Below are 6013 nucleotides of genomic sequence, written 5' to 3'. Positions count from 1 at the left end.
ATATTTTGAGCTGAGAGGTTTATAGCAACTCCAGCGGGTGCTAGTGTATAAGAGTAAGGTGACATTTATAGCATCTGTGTTTTCTTCATGCAGCATGGTTAATGATGAGAGGACTGAGGTTCAGTGGTCACTGTCAGGCCCTGGTCCTCCAACAGGAGAAGAGGAAACCTGTGTGCCCTCTCATTGACTCAGTCAACTACAGGCTGTCATTAGAGTGCAACCTCACAAACCATCTCTCTGCAAAACAAACACACACATAGGAAATACAAACAGCAGATCTTTTTCATCACACATCGTAGAAACAGTCAGAGGAGACAAAAACAAACTTAAGAGGATGATGGGAACTTGACTAAATTATGATCCCACTTATTACACATCTAGCATACTTAATAGAAATAAACATACAGCTCTTTCCAAAACACTGAAATCTTAACAGCAGCTCTTGTTAAAATACCTGTCAACAGATCCTGGAAATTACACGCAAGCTTTAATCAGTCCCTCCAGTTGGATAAAATGTTCCATTTTAATCGCAAAATAATCATAAAATTAAAAATACCTCATAAAAATAAATCAAATTATCTTAAATGTTGTCATGGTACGAGGTAGATAGCTTTGTAAACATTTTTGGCTTTATTTTGCTAACGCACATGCGCATCTCCTTCTAGCACGCACCTACTATGGCCCTGTCTCAAATGGCACACTCCGGACTTGTGGTCCTCCTCAGAGTCCACACTTTGATGACACTATAGAGTGCAGATTTTAGGGACCCTTGATGCGAGTCCACGCGGGTGCACTGGAGTCATGTTTTGGTACGGACTCAAGCGTCACGTTGGAAATACGAAGGGAAGTTGCCCGTCAGTATGAACTCCTCCCTTCGGTCGTCTTACTGGTCTGATTGTTCTTTCGCAAGGACTTGTGGGTTGGTAAAGTGCACGAAGCCTGCTGCAGCGTGGGCTTCGCTGGAGACCGCATCAAGGTTGGCAAAGGGGGCGCTGATGAGCACACTTTAAAGCGTATTAATTACAGATGAGACACCCTACGGCAGTGTTCCCCAAATCTTAAAAATTGCCCTTTTGTAGGTGTGAGCAAAAATGTGCTGTTTTTGGATGTGTCCTTGAAAATGCAAATGAGCTGATCTTTGCATTAAATGGCAGTGTCATGGTTGGAAAGTGAAGATAAAGGGGCGGAATTATCCCCTTCTGACATCACATAGGGAGCCAAATTTCAATGACCTATTTTTTACATGCTTGCAGAGAATGGTTTACCAAAACTAAGTTACTGGGTTGATCTTACAGTTTCTAGGTTAATAGAAGCACCGGGGACCAAATAGAACACTTCACTGAAAAAAAAATCTGTAGAAATTACAGTGTTACTTGCAGCTGGTTGCCGGTAATTTACCGTAGATTTAAATTTAAGTTATTTACTGGCAAGAGTTTGTTCAAAGTTAAATAACTTTTACATATAAACAAGTCTTTTATCAAATTATCTTTACAGAATAAAACTTTAAAATAACAGTCTCATGCGAAGCATTCTGGGAACCAGAAATCATCATCAACTTTTTTCTGTTTTTTGCTTCAGATTTTGTTTCCCAGAATGCTTTGCTGTTATTTTAGTTTAACACTGTAAAGACAAAGACTTGTAAATGTTTAATGTTCATTTAACTTTGAACAAACTGTTGCCAGTATATAACATAAATTTAAATCTACGGTAAGTTACCGGCAACCAGCTGCAAGTAACACTGTAATTTCTACTGAATTATTTTACAGTGTTAAACATGGAAAATTCAGATTTTTATGATAAGTCCCCTTTAATATTAAGCATTTATGATATCCCAGTTAGAAATAGAGAAAATTTCTTTTGACTATGTCTGGAAATTACAGCCACAAAATCAGTCATTTTGATTGCAAAAATCACACAAAAAAACCCTGTTGCGGTAATCCTGCTGGGACTGTTTAACGTTGCCGGAAATGATGCTGGGGCTGAGCACAAAACTCTGATGTACTGCCTTTTTAACCTGCTAAAATAATATAATTTAAAGCCGACATTTGAAATGAAAATAAACAAAAACAGTAAATCAGTGTTAAAAACTGCATCCTTAGCCCAATTCACAACAGCACACTGAATAACACGTCACATCACACCAAATCATTTAGAATCAGGAATTGTGTACTGCAGTTCAACAGGTTGGATTTATGAAAAGGCGTAATGATTATTTCGGTTCAAACGTGTTCATTATTTCTGTTGTGAATTAGTTCAAAGCTCTGTTAAAAATGTAGTCCATCACAATGTACACACAGCTGGGTGAGTAAAGACGAACACTGCAACCCTGCTGAATAAACAATAGACAAACTAAGGATTTCCATTACATAGTGAACAATCAACCATTCGAACCATTGCAAACATTTCTTTCTATAGTTTTGGGTCTACCGAAGGAGGATTTAATGGCGGTCTATTGGTTCTTATGCACAAGATAGCATGCCACCAGTAAAAGTCAACACGTTAGACCCATTACAGTTTCCATTAAAACCAATAACCATTAGAATTTCTGTGATGGTTTACATTTTTATTAGCAGGGAAAGTGCTGTATAACAACATGAGACCACAACACATTGTAGAACAGAGGACATCAATTACGTCTTGCTTGATTCACTGGATCGTCTTGAAACAGAAGAACAGATTTCCAACAACACCAGCGGAAAAGCAGAACGCATCATTAGCTAACCAGACTCAAATGAGGATTGGGATTGACAATGAAAATCAAATAACGATGTGTTTAATCACCAACATAACAAAACATCAAAGCCTTGATGAGATGTGATGGACAAGTGATGTTTTTTATAGGCATCCGAGAGTGTTTTTGGTTCTGGGCTTGTTGTTTGTTTGCTTGTGTGTTTTCCTCAGTTTGTACTTCAAAATGGGCATGGAATGTGCGTATGCGTGTTTTAGACTGGTGTGGTGGGACTCTGCGTCTGTGAGGGACGTGCCGCTGTGAGGAAGTATGCGGCAGATTCTCATGCAAGTGCTGCGCTGTATGTGTGTGTGTGTAGACAGACTCGCGTGTGAATGGTTAGACTTGACTTTGTGTGTGTATGTGGCTCTAGATCTGTATTCCTTTGGCACCAGCAGAGTCAGACGAAGACCACAGCTTCCAGTATGGGCCACCACAATCACATATGAGGCCAACTTTCCCACGGGGAGGGGCCATAACGTACATAGAAAGAGTGGATGAAACAAACAGGGGAAACCCAAAGACACTCAAGAGAAACTGGCAAATAGATATTTTCTTGTCAAGAAGTACAGCTTGTGTTCACAGATAGAAACACAAAAGACTGACTCGTAATTATGCTCTTTTACCGTTGAATTATACAGTAAAGTCTACTATTATTTTACTGGTTTACACAATTTCCAAACTGATTTCAGTGGTATTTCCTTCTTTTCTTTTCTATTTTATTAATAACATCAAAACTATATAGGACTGTTGTCGGTTGTTAACATATTCAGGTATAAACACAACTATCCCACAGAACAAATAATTATCTTTTTTTTTTTTTATTCTATGCAAACCAATGCGTGGGAGTTTAGAAACATTTCTAATTTGATTTTACATGCTTATCAAGATTCAACATGCTCTCATTTCGGTTTGGCTATAGAAGTTCATCTATATCACACAATGTTGTTTTGGGCTGTATTTGCTATGAAAAAGATGTAAATATTGAATGCACTCTTGGCGTACATACTGTATATAAATCTTTGCTGGCCTTTTACATACAGAAAAGTTGTGTGACATGTGACATTGCCCTCTACTGGTTGAGTGCTGAGAAAATACTCTGATGTTAAATTAGGTTATACTGATGATGTTAAACTTTCATGTGTAATCTTTAATATTCACAGCACACATACTGTTAACATAATGACCTGGTGAAAGCATGTCTTTCTCTGTCACTATGAAAAGCAAAGAAGGGAAATAAATGTTAAAACGATAACAAACGCTTGTGCTTGTATTTCGTTGTTTAAAAGTTACCTTTCAACTCACAACCATTATTTAGAGTGCATTTAATCGTTGTTTTTCACTGGTGATCCCTGTGATGTACCATCTGTTCCCAGACCTTACCGGTCGAGGCCAAAGATGAAAATGAAAGATGTGACAATGAGCAGGTGATGCTTTCTGAAAACTAACATTGCCAAGCACACATGTAAAGATTAGAAAACCAAAGAGCCAAGCAACTACAGATAAATGGCAATTATTAGCACATTACATGAGGCTTACATCACAAATACACAAGGGGATTTTAATGCACAAAATGGATTTACTGTATGAATGTTTGGGGATCATTTTGTTCATGCTTCTGGACTGATGATGAGCAATCTGGGCTTCCTGTACAGTGATTCTCAGTCCTGGAATGAATGCACTTCTAAATGTGAAATCTATAAAACGCATATTAATCTTGAAATTGAGATTTGAACAAGCTCTCCACCTTTAAACAGTGGGTGCCTAATAAATTTTAGACAAAGCCCCTGTCTATTCTTTTTAAGCAGCAAGAATGGCTTATATCTCCACAACCTGCAAAACTCAGACAAGCAAAAGTGCGTAAGTCGGCTCAGACCCTCACGTGGCCATTTTCATAAATATAACTGTTGCCGTGAATTTTTGCACACTTTATGAAGGAGGCCCCAGGACTGCAGTTGAGAAACACTGCTGTAGGACATCTATGAACTGACATGAGATGCCACAGACATGAAAGACACATGCACACTGGTATAATGTTAAAATAAACCTCACTATAAACTAATAATCAAAGCTGTCTACAGTAAAGTATGTGTGTGCAGCTTTCCCCATCCGGACACACTACAGTTCTTCCTAAGAAATCCTACTTACAATGAAATCTTTTCTCAAGGTCTGTTATACCCATAACCCCTATCTGAACTGAACAACACATCGTTATCTGAGTGCTGAGGTGTCATTTAAAACATTCATATAAATATGCATAATTGCTAATATACAGTAAGCTATATCAGACTTGATTTAGTACAAATGATTAAACCACATGCACTGTATGTTCTTGAACTTTAAACTTGTATGAACACGCATTGGCTTAAAATGGAAAATGTTTTTTTTCTCCTGGAAGGTTTACTTTTTAACAAACAAGCTAATTACGTATATCAAATCAATATTTTGTGTGGCAAATAGCAGCTTGATAAGTGGAATAATGTACAGTCAGCCAATTGTCACAGCCTTTGGTAGCAGCGTGTTTGAAGGATCAGACAGCACAGGTAAGTAATTATATTATATTTAGTCAGTTTTGGAACATAAATCCTGACAAATTTATGCACATGTGGTTGACAGTAAAGTTTGGACAAGCTACACAGTCAAAGCTAATATGTGATCTATTTCAGACAGCAGCAGACCAAGAAATCACTTTGTACACCTTTATGCATGCTTGTGAGTGTACTTACATGTACAGGGAGAAGCAGTGAGTTACAAGCCACTTGTTAGAGATGATGGATCCACCACAAAAACATTTTCTTGACCTCTGCAGACTTACTTGCCAGGACAATTAAGCCGTTTTGTTATAAACCACTCCCAAATACCCAGATTGTGAGTATTAAGAGAGCCATTAAAAGAATGAGATTCTGGCAGCTTTATATTTTCCACCATGATGCTGATGGGATCATTAAAGGGACTTGAGGATATCTTTTGCTGGACTCACTTTCACTCATATCCCTCAGTCTAAATCCCAAACTCAAATACCAGAAATTAACATATTTTACCAATGAAGTGTTTTTACGGTTCCTCAGGGAGAAGCCATTAGAGCCTGCCTGGTTAGATGGTGTTGGGCAGAGTATAAACCTGCCGCATTTCACGCTGGAGTGTCAAGAGTTTGGGCAAAAATGAGTGGTAACTAATGAGTAAGTAAGGAATAATTGAAATGAATAGCTGAGCTGGCAGAACAACAACAAAAACTTTAAGCCCTGTTATTATCACAAAAATACATACATTTACATATATGTATAT

This window comes from Paramisgurnus dabryanus, chromosome 19 (assembly GCF_030506205.2).
Source record: "Paramisgurnus dabryanus chromosome 19, PD_genome_1.1, whole genome shotgun sequence".
Lineage (NCBI taxonomy): Eukaryota > Metazoa > Chordata > Actinopteri > Cypriniformes > Cobitidae > Paramisgurnus > Paramisgurnus dabryanus.
The sequence above is the reverse complement of the archived record's forward strand: the minus strand, read 5'-3'. Positions refer to the sequence as shown.